The 22,205-nt window shown below is 44.7% G+C and overlaps 1 pseudogene; it reads right to left on the bottom strand.

The window, feature by feature from the left end:
• Positions 1-7,456: 7,456 nt before the first annotated feature.
• Positions 7,457-16,770, bottom strand: LOC121135217 (annotated as a pseudogene).
• Positions 16,771-22,205: the final 5,435 nt, after the last annotated feature.

The raw sequence follows: 22,205 nt of genomic DNA, 5'->3' as shown, positions 1-22,205 counted from the left end.
ATTCACTCATTTATAGACTTTAGACATGAATCAGGGGAGTGCCACCATACAATCCCACTGCCAGAGAGTCGACTGATGAATGCAGAGGCAGATACCCACAGACAAACACTGAACTGAATTCCTGGAATCCAGTGTCTAAAGAGAGAACTGATGGGCAAAGGAGTTAATACTGGGCTGGTTTAACACACAGAAACAATTGACCTGAACAAGGAGGAGCTTTTGGACTCCAGATTGATGGCTGTGTGGAAAGAATGGGACTGACCCAGACTCCCTGAATGTGGGTGTCAGTGAGGAGGTCTAGGTAATCTATGGGGCCTTGGGTAGTATTTGTCCCTGGTGTACAAATAGACTTTGAGTGCCCATGCCACAATATGGGAGGGTCTCTCAGCCGGGACTCTTGATGAAATGATGGTTACTGGAGATCCACCATGGAGGGCCTCCCACACCCTGGGGATCAGAATGGAGATTGGGTGGGGCACTAGGGGACCTGGTGGGGAGGGCGAGGGAGGAGGGGAGGGAGGGGGAGCTGGGATTGACATGTGAAATACGATTGTTTCTAACCTAAAGAAAAAATAATAATTATTTTAAAAAAGAGGAAAACATTTAATTGGGGTTAACTTACAATTTCAGAGGTTTAATCCATTATCATCGTGGGGGGAACATAATGGCATGCAGACAGAGATAGTGCTGGAGAAGGGGTTGAGAGTTCTATGTCTATATCAGCAGGCAGCAGGAAAAGAGAGTGACACTGGGCCTGGATTGGGCATTTGAAACGACAAAGTCTAGCCCCAGTGACACATGTCCTCCAACAACACCTACTCCAACAAGGCCACATCTCCTAGGCATTCAAATATGAGACTATGGGGGCTATTTTTATTCAAAACACCATACCCACTGACCCATCTCCAATGTCCCGAATGGTTTGTGTTCTTGAAAATTCTTCTAATTGGTCCAATATTTCAAAATTCGAATCTTAGTCAACATTTTAGGACAAACCGGATACAGCTAAATTGTTTCCCAGAATGTAACTCAGATGTCATCTAACCCATTTCCTCATAGTGTCTTTATTACCAACTGAAACCTCCTGAGCATGACCTTCACTGGCCACGTTTCTATTTGAATTCTGACCTTTAAAATGCTCAGCAGAATGCCTCACTGATCTGTTTATAAAAGCAACCAGGAGATCAAAGACCCAAAAGAGAAGAGGGGTGAGTAACGAAAATGACTGGATTATATAGGGAAGAGACTGTGGGGAAGGAAAACCCAGCCCCTTGGCTGGAGAGTTTAGGGTAGGGAGCAGGGTGTGCTGTGAGCCATACCCTGTAACAGGTAGGGACTGAGGGATGCTGGGAGAACCTGGTGGCCAGGTCAGGTTTGATATGTTAAACAGGAACCTCAGCTGTTTGTCCTGGGTTTGAAACTTTACACTTCTTACATTGTTTGTACAAAGACCTGAAAAAAGCAACTGAAATAAGAAGGGATTTGCTTGGACTCACAACTGAAGCGAACAGTCTACTATGGGTGGAAGCCTGGAAGCTAGGACTCTATCTGTGTTGGTAGAAGATTGTGGCATGGCTCCTTCACCCCATGACAGAGATCAGAAAGCAGAGAGCCTGAGCAGGAAAAGTATCAGGCCTGTAACCCCTTATGCACCATTCCTTTGCTCTGATATCAAATAACTTTCTCATCATGAACAAAAGGTTCCACCACTTTCCACAACAACACCACTAACTGAAGTCTAAGGTGCCCACACATAAGAGTCTAGGTGGACATTTTACATTTAAACCATATCAGACTCCCATTGTTTGGCTTCTTTACAAGATTTCATCATGTGGGAACTCAACACGCTCTTGAGTGGCATATTTCTTTATTCTGCATTTGAGCACATTTGCCCTGTTACCACTTCTGGCACACACTGATATCAAAGCTTATAAGGGTGCTTGACATAGTCAGACCAGTGTGAACAGATTGTTGGACGTAGTACATGAAACAATGCTAACACCGTGTTTGGCACTCAGTGAGAGCGATGTCATTAGGGAGCGTTCCACAAAAGGTGAGAACAATGCGTATGGGGTGGCACACGATGAGATCAATGGTAGCACAGTGCTTGCAATGGGGTAAAAAATGCTAGCAAACTTTGAACGAGGTTTGGGGGCTCCAGAGATTTCTCAGCAGTGAAAAATACTTTCTTCATTTACAAGAGACCTGAGTTGTGTGCCCCCACACACATTAGGTATCACACAACTACCTATAACTTCATCTCCAGGGTATGTGCACCCCTCTCCTGACCTCCATAGGCACACACACACACACACACACACACACACACACACACACACACACACAGTATTTATGCACACAGGAAGAAAACACACATACCCTTTAGTGAAAATTAAAATAAATCCCAAGAAAATAGAATCAGGTATGAGAATTTTCTTGGAACAGAGTAAGGACACTATTGACTAACTCTTCCTTGTCATAAATATTCCTTTCATTTCTTTTAAAGCTGATGCTTAGGATTCCACAGTTGTACCCATGATTCTGAAGGCCTACCATGTTCTTACCACAAGCTTTATTCACCTATCTGGAACTGGGACAATGTGAGAGAAGGAAAAGAAACCCAGTGTGTTCTGTCTGCTGCTCACCCAGTCATGAACTCTCCATTTCCGTGTAAATCCTGAATACTCTCAGGATATTCTGACTCTCCTTGGAGGCTCCTGTGGTCCACAAGATCACACAGAATGATTCCAGTGAACATATTCTACAGGCTAACCCACCACATTGCCATTAACGCATTCCCCTGGAGAGAGACCCCATTCACAAAGCCTTGGGGATATCTGCCTTTTGCATAGTTACTGTCATCTCTGTAAAACCTTTGTGAAAGCATAGTGCTTCCCCTTTGCCATAGCGAGATTCGTCCCCCAAAATCCCAGCAGTGTATTAATCAATTACTGGGCACATCTCCTTCCTGTACTGTAAAGGGGATAACTGTGGGGCTCTGATGTGGAAGTAGCCAGTCACACAGTCAAGGAAACCTTGTGTTCTCCTGGTCAAATCTCCATAACTTAGAAGCCAGCTCCCTACAATTAACTCTTATAGCAGGACACCCAGCTGGGAGAGGAGCCTTGCAAATAGACCACATTCAGAGCTTCAAAAGACAGGAGACACAAACATCCATCCCCACTGACTAGCAGGACTGGGTGGCACCAGCAGAATCTGGAGAGTGCAGCCTCCTAGCCCATGGCCCTAGGGGAAGCTGCAGCCTCAGGTTCTCAGCATCTCACATAGCTTCTCCCTTTGACCTACTGTGGAGAGAATTCACTAGCAATTGGTGAAAATGCTAATACGGATTAAGGGACCATTTTCCTTCCACAGCTTGTGCTGGTTGCCATAGCAACTCGTTTTCAGCTACCAGGAAAGCAAAAACATAACCCAATGCATACAATGAAGAATAAGCTATTCCACCTTGTCCCTCCCATCACCAAGAAAGAACACATTTAGTGGGCCTTTTTGGATTCTGGAAACAACACATTCCTCACTTGGGTGTGTTATTCTGGCCCATAAACCAAGTGACTCAGAAAGCTGCTAGCTTTGTGTGGGGCCTGGAACAAGAAAGGCTCTTCAACAGGTCCAGGTTGCTGTGTCAGTGACTGCTTTAGGACTTGGACCATGTGATACAGCAGACCTGTTAGCATTTCTGGCATCACCCAGGCAGGCCCAGAGTCCTACAGCCACACATGCATTGTGAGAATTCGGGCAAACACTTAGTCCAGGGCCCAGTGCTCAGGGCCCAGGGCCCAGGGCTGTATGTCACTATGGAATCCATGAGCTATATAGCTGTATAAGCCTCTGTATACATGTTCTAAAGCCCCTTTAAAAGTGAGCTCTGCCCATTCCCTCCTCTTTTCCCCCACTTCCCTTTCCAAGCCAGGATTCCATGACCTCCTCTTTGCACACCCTATCAATAAAACTTCCAACGTGGGTTTTGTCATCTGTTGTGGTACAATCTCACCCACCCCTAAACTACAACACTTGAGGTGTCAGTGGCAGACAGGAGTGCTGTTTGGAGCCTTTGGCAGGTGCCTATAGAAGAATCACAGAAGAGACCTTTGGGGTTTGGGAGCAAGGCTCCACCATCATCTGCAGACAACTATTCTCCCTTTGAGAGACAGCTCTTGGCCTGCTAATGGTGTTGTTAAAATATTTAGGTTTATCCAGTAAGGAGACACAAACCGTGACTCAACGATCCCACGTGGAGTTTATTGGTGGACGGGGAGGGAAAAGGGGGGTGAGAGGTAACCAACCCGTGCAGAGCAGAGAGAGAGAGAGAGATAAAAGAGAGAGACAGAGTAAGATGAGAGTAAGAGCAAAAGAGAGAGAACAAGAGAGGAGTGAGAGGTGTAAGAGAGCAAGAGAGTAAGAGAGCATAAACGGGCAGGGGTCAGTCCTTTAAAGGGGTCCTTTGCACCTGCCTGGTTCTCACGGAACTCTGGGCTGGCCAGAGTGTTGCCTGAGCGCATCCTGCCAGGTAACAGGGCAGGCCAGAGTAATGCCTGAACCTTTCAAATGGGCTTAGTGGAAACTGAATGTTCGATAATGGGCTACCAACTTACCATTTGACCTAAGCTGCCCATCAGGTGATGTTATTTTATTCACCAAGTCATAAAATAGGATGTGTACAGCAGTAATACTTCATCAAACAGATGTGGTATAAACAGATCATGCCTGAGCAGGTCCGGAAGGCACAGGCAACTTACATGAAAAAGTTGCCCAAATGCCTATGGCTTCTGCTCCCATCACAATGCCACCTGACAATACATGGGGTAGGATTGTTTGACTGAGGAAGAGAAGACTAGGGTCTGTTTTACTGATGGTTCTTCACTTGATGCAGGCACTGGCCAGAAGTGGAAAGATGTAGTGAAAGACCCCCAGAGTGGGAGACCCTCACTCAAGTCTCGGGATAAGCCAACGCCCCAATAATTCAAGAAAGACGAGGTTTATTCGGGGAACCAGTGCAGTGGGGCCGAGCTCATGACCCTTGCAGGGGCAGAGGAGTTCGACCCCTAGTAGCTGCAGTTGGGGGTTTTTAAAAGGGAAAAACTGAATCGGGGAGTTAGGCAAACATCATAAACATAACGGATGAGGAATTTAAATGATAGCTTATGTCTTAACAGGAAGGTAATCTCACGCAAGCATTCTTTAGGCATTGTACAGTTAAACATTGAGCAGGAATGTAGTGAGCTAGTTTCTGGATCAGGGAGGGTTATCTTTTAAGTTTATCTTGAGGTCTCCGGTTTCTCAGGAGAGGGCAGAAGGGCAAGTCACTCTGTGATGGGCTAGTCACTAAGGGTCTAAAAATGTTGAGTTGGAATCTCTCATTCCCCACTTCTTTTAGTAAGCAGTTCTAATCATAGAACTGCAGAACTAAATTTCTGACTCTATGTAGTCTGTGTTGCCCTGTTCTAATCTCTGATACTGTTGGCATAGCATAAGAATCTGTACAGCACTAACTCTTTGTCTAATAAAAGCAATTAATCTATTAATTATGCAAGGTCCTATAGTCAACAGAAGAAGTAAGATCAGTAAGGGACCCATCAGGGCAGAAAGGAAAGTCGTCATCCATGGCGATCTGCTGAACCAGCCCTCGTACCAGTTTTGTGTGGCCTCCCGGTCTCGTTTGTGTTTTTCTAATCTTTCTCTGAGCCTGCTCATGGAATCTCTGATAGCTCCAGAGTGATCAATGTAAAAACAACATTCTTCTTTAAGGGCAGCACATAGTCCACCTTCCTTAAGGAACAGCAGGTCTAGGCCTCTCCTATTCTGCAGAACTACCTTAGACAGGGAGATGAGAGATTCTTCTAACTTAGTGACAGAGCTTTCTAACACTTTGATATCCTGTGTCATAGTGGACTGCAGAGTATTCAGGCCATGTTGGAGGTCTTGGGGTCCCTTAACGAGGGCTGTAGTCCCAGTACCAATTCCTGCTGCTATGTTCAAACCCAACATTACTGCTAAGGTGAGGGATACCGGCTCCCTCTTGTCCCTTCTTTGGTTATAATCATAAACACCTATGACTGTCTCCTTGGGGTGGTAGTAGACACGAGGAACCAGCTGAACCATAACACAAAAGTCTCTTGACTGGTTAAACACAACAGTAGAGACACAGGGGATAAGCCCAGTACTACACGCCCACCAGCTATTGTTACTTGGTAACAGATAAGGTTTGGTCTCTGTTACCATATCTGTTGAGGAGCTGTTGCAGAGGTGCTGGTGGGAGTGAGGTACTTACTGTCCCTAGGCATTAACCTGATCCTGAGACTTCAGTAAGGGTAAGCTTACTTCGGGAGCCCCAGGAACATTGATTTGGATCTGTCACGGAGGTGATGGTACCAGAGATGGCAGTTCCCTCGTAATAAGGAGGACCAGCAGCAAGACAAAGCCAGCAAGATGAGGTAGCATCGATATTGGTAGTATTTTTGTTTTTTTGGTTTTACGAGACAGGGTTTCTCTGTATTGTTTTGGAGGTTGTCGGTCCAGCCTGGCCTCGAACTCACAGAGATCCGCCTGCCTCTGCCTCCCAAGTGCTGGGATTAAAGGCGTGCGCCGCCACCACCACCCAGCGAATGGTAGTATTTAAAGCTAGAAAAGCCCCTTGAATCGGGTTAAAGAGTCTATCATCAGTGGTAGGGAGCAGAGTGAAGGTTTCTGTAGTGGGAATTATCTTCCCATGGGGTTGGGGCTCAGAAACGGGGGAATCAGAACTTATGGGGTGAGGAAGCGGTGGTAACACCCGTTGAGGAGCTCCTTGCTCTGGGAGTACCTTATCAGGCCCTATGGGAACATCTGGAGGGCTCTCAATCTTGAGCCTAATCTGGAACAAAAACCCGTTATCCCATCCTGACATATAGAACCTCAGACCCCAATTTTTGTCTCTTGGGCCAGGCAGTAAACTGCTTCCCTGGATTTGTGAAGGTGATATTGAGGGAGTCTAGGCCCTTATTTTTTCTAGCGACAGTAGTCAAGTCCCATAGGGATGTGGGATGCCAGTGGGCATCTCTGGTAGTTTCACATCCCCATTGTTTGCAATAGAAATTTCCCAGTCCTTCACATCTATGTGTCTCCCACCTAGATCTGCCGTCTCTAGGACAAACATAAAAGGAAGTCGGCTCTGTATAGATCTATCTTTACATCCCGGGGAATCAGCTAGGTGTTGGCCCTGTGAAACTGTTCCTTGATGAAGGGACCGTTTTTTTGTAAATGCCCCTCTTCTAAGGGTATTTCTTCATGAGTCATCCCAGGAATGTCCCATAAGTCTAACCCTGCCATCAGGGCATAGATTTCAGGAAACAAAGAGGGCCACCAAGTACCAGGGGGAGTGACTTTAGAGGTGGACCAGACTACATCCCCAGTTTGTGATAGTACCTGCCAGGTTAATGCTTCAGGAGCATGAGGATTTCTATTCTGTGGTAAGCAGGCGACATAAATGCAGCTTAAGAGGATCACCAGTCCCTTCCAGCTTCCAGGAGTCTTCTTGGGTTGCAGGAGAGGCCGCTTTGACGTGGGATGCGTGGATCCAACCTGGGATGCCATCAACCTTGATGGAGGTGGGACTTGTCAGGAGCACCAGGTAGGGTCCCTTCCATCTGGGTTCGAGGTTGCCAGATCGATGACATGGGACCAGGACGGAGTCTCCCACTTGGAACTGACGTGGTACAGCTGTGGTTCCCGCTTTGTATGCTCCATTTAGCTGTTCCCAGGCGTGTAAAGAGAAGCCTTCCCGCCAGCCTGGTTCTAGAGCCGCATCAGTCCCAAATAAACACACAGGAGGCTATATTAATTATGAAGCTGTTGGCCTTGCTTGTTTCTTACTGGCTAGCTCTGACTTAAGTATTTATCCCATAATTGTTAATCTAAGTATTTCTCTTACCGGAGAACTTTTCGGGCTTCTTATCCCTATGGCAGTTACATCTTGATTCCCTGTGTTTCTCCTACCCAGAGTCCTCCTGGACTCCTAGTCCCACCTATCTTGCTTTCCTATTGGCCAACAGTGCTTTATTGACATATACACAGGACTTCCCTCATCACAGGCATCCTTTCTGACCAGTTCAAGAGCCTTTAAACGAGCTAACAGGGGTTGGGAGAAAGAGGCATCAAGATCAAGTACCCCTCCTGCTTCTGGCAAGGGGGGGCGGTCCCCCATGGAGGAGCTCGAATGGTGTGAGTTTAAATTTCCCTGGGGTTCCGTACTCGGAACAAGGCAAAGGGCAGGAGGGCTGTCCATTCTTTTCCACAGGTCTCTAAGGTTAATTTAGTCAAGGTCTCTTCTAATGTTCTATTTATTCTTTCTACCTGTCCTGAGCTCTGGGGTCTATAAGCACAATGTAATTTCCAATTAATCCCCAGTTGGGTGGCCAGTCCCTGACTTACCTGGGCAACGAAGGCAGGGCCATTGTCTGATCCAATTACCTTAGGGATGCCGAATTGTGGGAAAATCTCCTCCAGTATCTTCTTTGCTACCACATTGGCTGTTTCCCTCTTTGTAGGGAAAGCCTCTACCTATCCTGAGAAGGTATCTATGAAAACTAATATATATTTGTTACCATATTTTGCTGGTTTAACTTCTGTGAAATCGACCTCCCAGTATGCTCTTGGCCTGTCCCCCCGGAGGCATTTGCCAGGGGCACCTAGGTGATGTCCAGCATTACTTAAGGCACAGGCCTTGCAATTCTGAACTACTTTTTGAGCAATGTCCGAGAGGCCCATGACATGATAATCGAAGTGACGTATGACGTCCTTTAGCTTCTTTGTCCCTAGATGAGTTAGTTGATGTAAATTGGTGACATAATGTCGTCCCTCCTCTTGGGGTAGTACGGATTTGCCATCTTCTGTCTCAGCTACACCATGGGGGGGAGTAGCCATGAACAATTTTTAGTTTCTCTATCTGCTTATGATCTTCAGGGGTATACCTGAAGCTAGTTTCTCTAATGTCATAATAGTCTTTAGGTTCCTTAGTTTTTTGTTCAGCTGCGAGGATCGTAGCTCCTTGAGCCGCCTGCTTGGCAGCCGTGTCAGCCATTTGATTTCCCTTGGCTATGACGTCTTGGCCCTTTTGGTGGCTGGAACAATGTATAATGCCAGTTTCTTTGGCAAATGTATGGCCTCTAACAGGCTCAAGATTTCTTCTTTATTTTTAATGTCCTTTCCAGCCGACGTGAGTAACCCTCTCTGTTTATAAATTGCCCCATGTATGTGAGTGGTGGCGAAAGCGTACCTGCTGTCCGTGTAGATGTTGATAGCCTTTCCTTCTGCCAGCCGCAAGGCTTGTGTGAGTGCGATCAGCTCAGCTTTCTGGGCCAACATTCCCTCCGGTAAGCTGCTGGCCTAGATGGTCCACTTCCTGTCTACTACCGCCACCCCAGCTCTCTGCTTACCTTCAACCATGAAGCTGCTACCATCCGTGTACCAATTAGGGCACCCTGGCCATGGCTGATCAGTGAGGTCTTTCCTGGTTCCGGTTTCTTCTGCCAGGATGTCCATACATTGGTGTACCAGTAATAAGTTGTCTGTCTCTGGCAGCAAGGAGGCGGGGTTCAGGATAGCCGGGGGTGCAAACAGCACTCTCTCAGTTAACAAGAGGCTCTGATAGTGAGCCATGCAGAGGTTGGTCATCCATCGGTCAGGCGGTTGTCTGATGATGCTTTCCAGGGCTTGTGGGGCTACCACTACAGTCTGTTGACCTAAAGTTAGTTTGTCGGCATCTTTGATAAGCAGTGCCACTGCGGCAATGGCTTTTAGGCAAGATGGCCATCCACTGGCTACAGGATCTAATTTCTTTGACAGGTAGGCCACAGGTCGCTTCCATGGTCCCAAGGCCTGAGTTAGGACCCCTTGCGCTATTCCTGCCCTTCATCTACATACAGAATGAATGGCTTTGTCAGGTCTGGCAGGGCTAGGGCTGGTGTACTGAGTTTAGCCCTCTTGATCTCTTCAAAGGCTTTCTGATGGTCGAGGGTCCATGAGAAAGTCTCAGTCTCCTCAGTGAGGGGATAGAGTGGGGCTGCCAGGGTGGCCAAACCTGGAATCCAGAGTCTACAAAACCCTGCAGTACCTAGAAATTCTCTCACTTGCTTTGGGATTGCAGGAGTAGGGATTTGTGTCACGGTCTTTTTCCTAGCTTTGGTCAGCCATCGCTTCCCCTCCTTAAGAGTGTAACCCAAGTAGGTTACTTCTGTCTGACAAATCTGGGCTTTCTTTACTGAAGCCCTGTACCCCAACTCACCCAGCTCAGTCAGTAATCTCTCAGTCCCCAGTCTGCACTCTTGCTCGGTGACAGCAGCTAGGAGCAAATCATCAACATATTGAAGCAGGGTAACTTGAGGATTTCCTGACCTGAACAGAGCCAAATCTCGATGGAGGGCTTTGTCGAAGAGAGTGGGGGAGTTTTTGAATCCCTGAGGCAGATGTGTCCAAGTCAGCTGTCCAGCCTGTCCCTGATCTGGGTCTCTCCATTCAAAAGCAAAGGTCGCCTGGCTTGTAGGATGTAGTCTCAGGCAAAAGAACACATCTTTCAAGTCCAGACCCGTGTACCATCGTCTGTCAGGAGGGAGAGAACTGAGCAGGTTGTAAGGGTTAGGGACAGTAGGAAGGCAGCTATGCTCACCACTATACCACCAACACCGTGCCAAGGGTTAGGGACAATAGGATGGATATCTTGTACCCTTTAGTTAACTTCTCTTAGATCTTGTACTGGCTGGTAATCATTGGTGCCTGGCTTTCTAACTGGCAGCAACAGAGTGTTCCAGGGAGACTGGCAAGGAACCAGAATACCTAGTTGCAGGAGTCTTTGGATGTGAGGTCTGATGCCCTCTCGGTCTTCCTTGCTCATAGGGTATTGTCATACCCCAACGGGGGTTGCATCAGTCTTTAGGCTTATGATGATGGGGGTCACTCGTTTGGCCTCTCCCATGCCCCCCCCATCTCTGCCCATGCTCTGGGGAACCTTTTTAGCCTTGTTCCCCCCAGTGTCTTGTCTGGTGGGGCCGGGGACTCATGTAATCTATATTCTTCCTCCAGTTTTAAGGTCAAGATCATAGAAGTGGGAGTCTGCCAATTGACTATGGTTCCTTCCGAGGAAAAGCTTATTTGGGCTTTTAGCTTAGACAGTAAATCTCTCCCGAATAGTGGCATGGAGCACTCAGGGATGACGAGAAAGGAGTGACTTACTTGACCTTTTCCCAGATCAACCTTCCTGTTGGTGGTTCAAGAATATGGTTTCTGGCCAGTGGCCCCAATTACTATAGTATTTTATCTTTTAATTTTCCCAATGGTTTCTTTAAAACTGAAAATTCTGCTTTGGTGTCAACAAGGAAGTCCATAGGGGTCCCCTGACAGTTAGGGTTACCCTAGGCTCGGTGAGGGGGCCCGAGCCCCGTCTCCCCTAATCATCTTCCTCTAAGGTGAGGACCTTGGGTGTCTTGTGTTTCTTCTTAGGGCAGTCCCTTGCCCAATTCCCCTTTTCCTTACAATAAGCACATTGATCCTTATCTAAAGGCTGCTGAGGGGGTCCTTCAGGGTTCCAAGGTCTCCTTGGCCCTTCATTGCCCAGGTACCCTGTCTGCCTAATTCCTTCTTCGTTCCTATGAGCTTCCCTGTTGCCTACTACTGCGGCCAAAATCCTAGTTAAATTTCTTTCTTGCCTTCTATCTCGTCTATCCTGTCTCTCCTCAGGTTCCTTCTTTTCTCTTTCTCTTTTTCTTCCTCCGTCTCTCTCTTATGGTACACTTTCTCTGCTTCCTTAACTAGGTCTTGCAAAGATAATGTTTGCAGCCCTTCCAGGTGCTGTAACCTTCTCCTAATATCAGAGGCAGACTGTCCAATAAAAGCCATAGCCACTGCTGCTTGCTGACTCTCAGAAGTAGGATCAAAGGGAATATAACGCCTGTAAGCCTCTAAGAGACGTTCTAAAAACACAGATGGGGTTCCTTCTCCCCTTGTAGAACTTCCCTTACCTTGGCCAAATTAGTGGGACACCTGCCGGCTCCCTTGAGACCTGCCACCAGAGCCTGGCGATAGACCGTCAGCCGCTCCCTACCTTCAGCTGTGTTGTAGTCCCAATTAGGACGATTTAAGGGGAAGCCTGCATCTATTTCATTCTGAAGTTGAGTTGGTTAACCATTGATTCCAGGCACATTCTTCCGCGCCTCCAAAAGTATTCTCTCTCCTCGGCGGTGAAAAGAACCTGCAAAAGCTGTTGGCAATCATCCCAAGTAGGCTGGTGAGAGAACATGCGGGACTCCATCACACCTGTAAGGCTTGAGGGATTTTCTGGAAAAGGGGCATGGTTAGATTTCCAATTGTAGAGGTCGGCCCAAGAGAAGGGCCAATACTGGAGTAATTGTAGCTGGTCAGGGTTCACCGGTGGGGGGCCGTATACACCAGAGGCAATGCTGTAGTTGAATCTGGACCCTCAGGACTCTGGGCGCGTCTGCTCCTGGTCCTGGCCCCCGGTCCCTCTGCTGGTCCTCCAACAGCACTCTGTTGAGGATTCTGAGGGGGTATCGGGAGGGGATAAGGGGGTGGGATACTAGGCCATTCTGGAGGCTCCTCAATTTCGGGATATATCTTAGGAAGAGCCGAGGATTGTCAGAGAGATAGTTATATCAAGTTAGGTGTAATTATGATTGGTTAAATATTTACTGCTTTTGCTATTATACATGAGATATTATAGCATGCTTAGGCATTATTATGACCTGGTTATAATTTTCATTTATAATTAAGCATGAAATAAGGAGATATAATTATGTGTCAAAGTAGAGAGGAGTGGATTGTGATGCCTATTTTGATTGTCAACCTGACTGCATCTGGAATTAACTAAAACCCCATAATGGAGGGCACACATGTGAGGGATTTTGCTTAAGATCCACTTCTAATCCAGATGTAAGAGGTAGGAAGATACACCTTTAATTCAGATCTTTTGAGACAGGAATATGCAGCTATAATCTGGACCACACTCACTACTGAAAGCCTATGTAAGCACCTGAAAGAAGGAAGCTTGCTCTCTTTGCCCGCTTGCCCTCTCCTTACCAGAAAATCCGTTACTTCACTACCATTAGAGCTTCCTTCTTTGTGATTTCAGTTTATACTGCAGACCAGCTGTGATGTCTACCCTCATGCTCTGAAAAAATACTGGATTCTTGGACCATCCATGGGTAGAGTGCTATTGTTGGACTTGCTAGACCACAGCCTGTAAGTCATTCTAATGAAGCCATTTTCTATTGATTTAGAGATTCACTCTATAAGCTCTATTACTCTGGAGAACGCTGACTAATACATTTGTACACAAATGAAAAGAAACCCAGCAACTTAAAGGGAAAGGAATGACCTAAGTACCGCATGTTTCCAGGACAATAATGTTTGTCTTTTATTCTGCTTCACTGACATTTGAGCAAGCAGAAAAGATGTGCATGTAATTAGGGTGTGGTACAAAGGCAGTTAGGGGAAGAGAAGCACTGATCAGTCCACAGGTTCAGGGAAAGGCGGCCATTCTGTGAACCACGGGGCCCCACAGATAAGCTTGTGGTGGACTGTGTGAACAGTAAATAGGAGAGTGAATAAAAGGGAGGAGACAGCTGTGCCGTGCTGGTGTGTGCAGATGAATGCAGGGGATGGAGAAGAAAGAAACGAGACACACTGATCTGTGTCAGAGCATGTGGTGCCAGGTGTGGATCACATGGGACGCTGGTGACAAGACTGAGTTGGTATTGGGCAAGGTGGCACAGGCACGGACTCTGCTTGCAACAGGAGGTAGTGCTGGTCACTAATCCTGAGCTGCCATTTCTCCTTCCCCAGTCTTGCTGGAGAGAGTCTATGTCTAGTTAGCTGAAAGCAAACAGTTTCTGATGTTGGGGACACTACGCTTTTACTTTCTTGTTCATTTTTATTCATGTGTGGTAAGTGTACACTTACGTTGTATTCCTGTGCGTGGCTGCAGAGGGCAGAGGATTGTGTGATATTCCCTACAGCTGGAGTTACAGGTGTTAGTGAGCAACCCAGTGTTGGTGCTGGGAACTGAACTCAGGTCCTCTGAAAGAACAGCACATGTCACTGAGCAGGCTCTCCAGACCCCTCTTTTTCCCTGTTGTTTCTCATTTGTCATTTGGCTCTGAGACAGTGTCCCTTTCTATAGTGAGGGAAGGTCTGGGTGTCATGATCATAGACACCTGAGATTATATGCATGCCTCACACCCAGATGTAAACACTGTTTACATGGGGCAGTCATGATATTGAGTACTTTCACTGTGATCCACCCTTTGCATTGATCTTCAATTGTACCCTCACTGCCCTCCAACTCTCGGATCCTTAACCCTCTAACCTCTGGGAGGTCGCAGAGGAAGCTCCCAGTTCATAAACAGTCAGATGCCTCTGAGGGCTGCTCTGGGCTGGGACTGAGGAGCAGGCAGTTCCCAAGTGTAGAAGACATGCTGAAGGAGACCACAGGGGCAGGCTTGGGTAGAGGAAGCCCTGTCATTTCCGGTCAGGAGAGAGGACTATTTCACAGAGCAGAGACTTTCTGGTCTATTCCGCAAGGGGAGTGAGTGTCAGAATGCAAGTGTTGGAGGCTGTGTGGGAGGATGCCCAGGGCAGGCATCACCTGAACCAATGAAGACATGAACACATTTCAGTGGTCTGGGCTACTGATTGGAGATCCAGAGAAACCGCTGCTCAGGTCAGTAACTTATCACATTTGTGCTGTTTCTCGCTGTCACTCCTCTAACCTTAAGAATGCAGGGACTGAGAAAGGACCTGCCTGGTAGTGTACATCTGGCTAGGAGTTCGTGGTTGGGGAGCTCACATCCGGCAATGAACTCCCGAGAATTGCTTTGATAAACAGACACAGTATGGCGCTGACGTCTAAACTGGTATCTTTATACCCGTAGAGTTGTGTAGCTCTCTCTCACTGTTCATCAGGGAAGTTTCTTTGTGCAGTGGACAGCGGCTGATCACAACTGATCAAAGTGCAGAATAAGTGTGTGTTTAGCGGCACCAGGGACATCTGTGTTATGGCACCTGTAGTCAAGGTCCCGGGGAGTACTGCAGAAGAGGTGACAGAAAGGCCTTAGAGGAAGAAGACAAGGAGGATCTCAGGAATATGGTGTCTTATAGACACAAGAGGACTGTGGTACTTTGAACTAACATCAGCAGTTTGTGTGCATAAGATGATGCCAGTCTACCTTAGAGCATGGAGGGTCAGCAAGTCCCTAGCTAATGAAGGCGATTCTGAAAGTTCATGGCTAAGGGGGTAGGAAAAGGTGCCTGCCTTCAAGAGTGTGCCTCTTAATGGACCTACTACATATAGTTCATTGGATGGCCACACTCATGAGGTATAGGACAGTGCATAGTGGACTGGATTGCTTATTGGGATAGAAGAAGAGAGAAAGTTGGGTTGTGTGTAGAGATTGAGGGGTGGATTGTAGAGCAGTTAGGAGGATGAGGTGGATATAACCAAAATAAATCGTATGAAATTCTCAAGGAATCAATTAGAATAATAAAAGCAATGAAGGAATGCTGAGAAGTGGGACAAAGAGTCTTCCCCAGGGAAGAGCACACCAACCAATTGTAATCCAATTCCAAATGGTCAGCCCTGATAACACACATAACACTCATGTTATACTGATTGAGCTAGCTGAGTTTAGGAATGTGTGTGTATGTGTGTGTGTGTGTGTGTGTGTGTGAGTATGTGTGTGTGTGTGCATATGCACATAACAACAATGAGAAAAGTGCTTGAATTTTAAAGAAGGGGAGGAGTGAGTATAAGAAAGTTTGGAGACAGGGATGGGAATGAGGAAGTGCTATAATTACAGTTTAATCTCAACAATAAAAGAAATAATCAGGGAGGGTGGGGAAGGAAGGGAGGAAAAGGGAGCTGTGATTGACATGTGAAACAAGCTTGTTTCTAACTTACATTAAAAAGAAATAATCAAATGGCATATTAAAATCAATAAAAAATTTAGTGTTTTTTATTTGCAATAGTCTTTTTAAAATTTAAATGAGCAACAAGCTTGTTTCACCGGTCAATCCCAGCTCCCTCTCCCTCCCCCTCCTCTCCCACCTCCCACCCACCCCTCCAGCATCCCATCCAATCCCCACTCTATTTCCCAGGGAGGGTGACACCCTCCATGGAGATCTCCAGAGTCTGTACTTTTGTTCATGGCACGCCTAGGCCCATCCCCAAGAGTCCAGGCTGAGAGAGCATCCCTCATTGTGGGATGGGCACCCAAAGTCCACTTGTATGCCAGGGATAAATACTTACTGTCCAAGGCCCCATACATTGGCCAGGTACCCTTGCTGACAACCACGTTCAGGGGGTGTGGATCAGTCCCATGCTGGCTTCCGGGCCATCAGTCGGGGGGTCCAAGAACTCCTGCTTGTTCAGGTCAGCAGCTTCTGTGGGTTTCTCCAGCCTGGTCTTGACCCCTTTTCTCATTATTCTTCCTCTCTGTCACTGGGTTCAAGGAGTTCAGTTCAATGTTTAGCTGTGGGTATCTGCCTCTGCTTCCATCAGTCACTGGATGAAGGTCCTAGGATGGCAAATTCCTTATCAGGGATGGGCATTTAAGGTAGTCTCTCTACTATTGCTTCATTTGCCAGTTGGTGTCATCCTCGTAGATCTCTGGTAATATCACTAGTGTCAGATCTCTCCTCAAACTTATAATAGCTTCCTCTATTATGGTATCTCTCATGCTGTTTCTGTTTTACCTCTGACTCATCCATCCTGTTCCCCCATGTCTTTTCTCCCCTCCTCTTCTCCCCCTCTCTTTTTCGTGGCTCCCTCCCGCTTCCCCTCATGCTCAGGAGACCTTGACTCATACCCCTTCTCTGGGGTACCATGCATATCTCTCTTAGGGTCCTTGCTGATTTGCAGAATCTCTGTTAGTGGAATTGTAGGCTAGCATGCCCCTGATCCATGCCATCAGAATGGTTTCTTCTAGTGACATCCATTTGCCTGCAAATTTCAAGATTCCATTGTTTTTCTGCTGAATAGTATTCCATTTTGTAAATGTACCACATTTTCTCTATCCACTCTTCAGTTGAGGGCCATCTAGGTTGTTTCCAGATTTTGTCTATTACAAATAATGCTGCTATGAACATAGTGGAACAGATATCCTTTTTGTATGAATGTGCATCTTTTGGGTATATGCCTAAGAGTGGAATTGCTGGGTCTTGTGGTAGACTGATTCCAATTTTCCTGCGGAATCTCCATATTGATTTCCAAAGTGACTGTACAAATTTTCACTCCCACCAGCAGTGGAGGAATGTTCCCCTCTCTTCACATCCTCTCCAGCATAAACTGTCATTGGTGTTTTTGATTTTAGCCATTCATACAGGAGTAAGATGGTATCTCAGAGTTGTTTTGATTTGCAATACTCTAATGGCTAAGGATGTTGAGGACTTTCTCAAGTTTCTCTCAGCCATTTTAGATTCCTCTATTGAGAATTCTCACTTTAGTTCTGTGCCCCATTTTTAAAAATCTGATCCTTTGGTGTTTTGGAGATTTGCTTCTTGAGTTCTTTGTAAATTTTGGAGATCAGTCCTCTGTCAGATATGTGGTTAGTGAATATCTTTTCCCATTCTGTGGACTGCCTTTTTGTCTTGTTGACTGTGTTTTTTGCCTTAGAGAAGCCTTTTAGTTTCAGGAGGTCCCATTTGTTAATTGTCGATCTCAGTGTTTGTGCCACTGGTGTTTTGTTCAGGAAGTGGTCTCCTGTATCAACTCGTTGAAGAGAATCTCCCACTTTCTCTTCTAAAAGTTTCAGTGTGACTGGATTTATGTTGAGATCTTTGATCCATTTGGACTTAATTTTTGTACAAGGTGATAAACATGGATCTATCTGCAGTCTTCTGCATACCAGTACCCAATTATGCCAGCACCATTTGTTGAAGATGTTTTCTTTTTTCCATTGTATAGTTTTAGCTTCTTTGTCAAAAATCAAGTGTTCATAGGTGTGTGGGTTAAAATCAGGGTTTTAAATTCGGTTCCATTGGTCTACCTGCCTATTTTTGTGCCAATACCAAGCTGTTTTCAGGACTATAGCTCTATACTAGAGGTTGAAGTCAGGTATGGTGATACCTCCTGAAGTTCCTTTATTGTATAGGGTTGTTTTGGCTACCCTGGGCCTTTTGTTTTTCCATATAAAGTTGATTATTGTTCTTTCCAGGTCCTTGAAGAATTGTGCCGGAATTTTGATAGGGGTTGCATTGAATCTGTAGACTGCTTTTGGTAAGATTGCCATTTTTATTTTGTTGATCCTACCAATCCAAGAGCATGGGAGATCTTTCCATTTTCTGGTATCCTCTTTGATTTATTACTTTAAAGACTCAAAGTTCTTGATACACAGGTCTTTCACTTCCTTGGTTAACATTATCCCCAGATATTTGATGCTGTTTATGGCTATTGTAAAGCGTGATGTTTCTCTGATTTCTTTCTCAGCCACTTCATCTGTTTATAATAGGGCCACTGATTTTTTTGAGTTTACCTTTTATCCTGCCACTTTGCTGAAATTATTTATCAGCTCTAGGAGTTCCCTTGCAGAGTTTTTTGTATCACTTATGTAAATTATCATATCATCTGCAAATAGTGATAGCTTGACTGCTTCTTTTCCTATTTATATCCCCTTTATCTCCTTTTGTTGTCTTATTGCTGTAGCTGGAACTTCAAGTACAATATTTAAGAGATATGGAAAGAGTGGACAGCCTTGTCTTGTTCCTGATTTTAGAGGAATTGCTTTGAGTTTCTCTCCATTTAGTTTGATGTTAGCTATTGCTTTACTGTATATTGTTTTTATTATGTTCAAATATGTTCCTGTTATCCCTGATCTCTCTAGGTCCTTTATCATGAAGGGGTGCTGGAGTTTGCCAAAGGCTTTTTCAGCATCTAGTGAGATGATCATGTGGTTTTTCTTTGAAGTTTGTTTATATGGTGGATCACATTGATAGATTTTCTAATGTTGAACCATCCCTGCATTCCTGGGATGAAGCCTACTTGATCATGTTGGATGATTTTTCAGTTGTGTTCTTGAATCAGGTTTGCTAGTATTTATTGAGTATTTTTGAATCGATGTTCATGAGGGAAATTGGTCTATAGTTCTCTTTCTTAGTTGTGTCTTTGTGTGGCTTGGGTATCAAGGTAATTGTAGCCTCGTAGAAAGAGTTTGGCGGTGAGCCTCCTGCTTCTATTGTGTGGAATACTTTGAGGAGTATTGGAATTGGCTCTTCTTTGAATTTCTGGTAGAATTCTGCACTGAAGCCATCTGGGCCTGGGCTTTTTTTGTTTGGGAGACTTTTGATGATTGCTTCTATTTCATTAAGGGTTATAGGTCTGTTTAGATTGTTTATCTGCTCTTGATTTAGTTTTGGCAAGTGATATCTATCCAGGAAATTGTCCATTTCCTTTAAATTTTCGAATTTTGTGGAGTACTGATTTTCAAAGTATGCCCTGATGATCCTCTGGATTTCCTCAGAGTCCGTTGCTATGTCCCCTTTTCCGTTTCTGATTTTGTTAATTAGCATGGGCTTTCTCTGTCTTTTGGTTAGTTTGGACAGAGGTTTGTCTATTTTGTTGATTTTCTCAAAGAACCAACTCTATGTTTCATTGATTCTTCTCAATGTTTTCCTGGTTTCTACTTGATTGATTTTATCCCTCAATTTGATAATTTCCTGGTGTCTGCTCCACCTGGGTGTGTTTGCTTCTTTTTGTTCTAGAACATTCAGATGTGCTATTAATTCTCTAGTATGACTGTTCTCCAGTTTCTTCATGTTGGCACTTAGTGCTATGAACTTTCCTCTCAGCACTGCTTTCAAAGTGTCCCATAAGTTTGTATATGTTGTGTCTTCATTCTCATTGAATTCCAGAAAGTCTTTAATTTATTTTTTTATTTCTTCCTTTACCCAGGGATGGTGCGATTGTGCATTGTTCAATTTCCATGAGTTTGTAGGGTTTCTGCGATTTGTGTTATTGTTGAATTCTAATTTTAATGCATGGTGGTCTGATAAGATACAGGGGGTTATTCCATTTTTTTGTATCTGTGGAGATTTGCTATGTTTCCTATTATGTGGTCAATTTTAGAGAAGGTTCCATGTGGCACTGAGAAGAAGGTATATCCTTTTGTGTTTGGGTGGAATGTTCTATAGATGTCTGTTAAACCTAGTTGGGTCATAACTTCTAGTAGTTTTTTTGTTTCTTTTTTAAGTTTCTGTCTGGAGGTCCGGTCTAGAGGTGAGAGCGGAGTGTTGAAGTCTCCTACTATTAGTGGGTGAGATTTTATGTGCAATTTGAGCTTTAGTAATGTTTCTTTCACGAATGTAGGTGCCTTTGTATTTGGGGCATAGATGTTTAAAATTGAGATTTCATCTTGATGGACTTTTCCTTTGATGAATATGAAATGTCCTTCTTCATCTCTTTTGATTGATTTTAATTTAAAGTATAGTTTGTTAGATATTAGGATTGCTACACCCGCTTGTTTCTTGGGTCTGTTTGATTGGAAAATCTTTTCCTAACCCTTTACTCTGAGATAATGACTATCTTTGATGTTGAGATGTGTTTCTTTTATGCAGCAGAAGGATGGGTTCTGTCTTCGTATCCATTCTGCTAGTCTGTGTCTTTTTATAGGCAAGTTGAGGCCGTTGACATTGAGGGATATTAATGACCATTGATTGTTGATTCTTGTTTGTGCTTGATTTATTGTTAATGAAGTTATTTTGTGTACTTTCTCCTCCCTTTTTCTTTTGGTGTTTTGTAAAGTGGGATTATATATTGCCTGTGTCTTTGTGAGTGTAGTTATCTTCCTTGGATCTAGGTTTTCCTTCTAGCACCATCTGTAGAGATGGATTCATGGATACGTATTGTTTAAATCTGGCTTTGTCATGGAATATTTTGTTTTCTCCATCTATGGTAATTGAAACCTTTGCTGGATATAGTAGGCTGGGCTGGCATCCTTGTTCCCTTAGTGATTGTAGGACTTCTGTCCAGGATCTTCTGGCTTTCATCGTTTCCATTGAGAAGTCAGGTGTAATTTGGATAGGTCTGCCTTTATATATTACTTGGCCTTTTTCTTTAGCTGTTCTTAATATTTTCCCTTTATTCTGCAGGTTTGGTGTTTTGATTATTATATGGTGAGGTGACTTCTTTTTCTGGTTCAGCCTATTTGGTGTTCTGTAAGTTTCTTGTATTTTCATAGGCATATCTTTCTTTAGGTTAGGTAAGTTTTCTTCTATTATTCTGTTGAATATGTTTTCTGTAGCTTTGAGCTGTATTTCTTTTTTTAATTTTTTAACATCGTAACAATTTATTTTTTTAATATTTTTATATTTATTTATTTTTCATTTTAAATTTAGATACGAAACAAGGTTGCTTCACAAGTCAGTTCCAGGTCCCTCTCCCTTTCCCTCCCCTCCTCCCGTGCCCTTCCCCCAACCCCACCATTATCCCCTCATTTCCCCAGGGAGGGTGAGGCCCTCCATGGGGGTGTCCATAGTCTGTCATTTCATATAGGGCAGGGCCTAGACCCTTCCCCAAGTGTTCAGGGTGAGAGCGCACCTCACATTGTTGGATGGGAGTCCAAAGTCCGTGTGTATACTCGGGATGGGTACTGATCTGCTGCCCAAGTGAGCTGTATTTCTTCTCCTTCTTCTATACCTATTATTCTCAGGTTTGGCTTCTTCACAGTGTTCCATATTTCCTCAATATTTTGTGTTAGGGATTTGTCAGTTTTGAGATTTTCTTTGGTTGATGACTGTATATCCTCTAATGAGTCTTCAACACCCGAGATTCTCTCTTCTATCTCTTGTATTCTATTGGTGATACTTGCATCTGTAGTTCCTGATCGTTTACCCAGCTTTTCTATTTCCAGAATCCCCTCCTTCTGTGTTTTCTTTATTGTTTCTATTTCAGCTTTCAATCCTTCAACTGTTTGAGTTGTTTCCTTCATTTGTTTGGTTGTTTTTCTTGGTACTCTTTAGATTCTTTGAGAGATTTGTTTATTTCTTGAAATTTTCCCCCATTTCATGGATTTTTTTGTTTGTTTTTTCTTCTATTTCTTTAAGGGATTTCCTCGTTTCTTCCTTGAGTGTCTCTATCATCTTCATAAAATAATTTTTAAGGTCTATCTCCTCTGCTTCGTCTATGTAGTGCTTTTCAGGTCTTGCTTGCG

This window comes from Mesocricetus auratus, unplaced genomic scaffold (assembly GCF_017639785.1).
Source record: "Mesocricetus auratus isolate SY011 unplaced genomic scaffold, BCM_Maur_2.0 Super-Scaffold_100033, whole genome shotgun sequence".
Lineage (NCBI taxonomy): Eukaryota > Metazoa > Chordata > Mammalia > Rodentia > Cricetidae > Mesocricetus > Mesocricetus auratus.
Note: the sequence above shows the minus strand (reverse complement) of the source record. Positions and strands in the feature narration are given on the sequence as shown.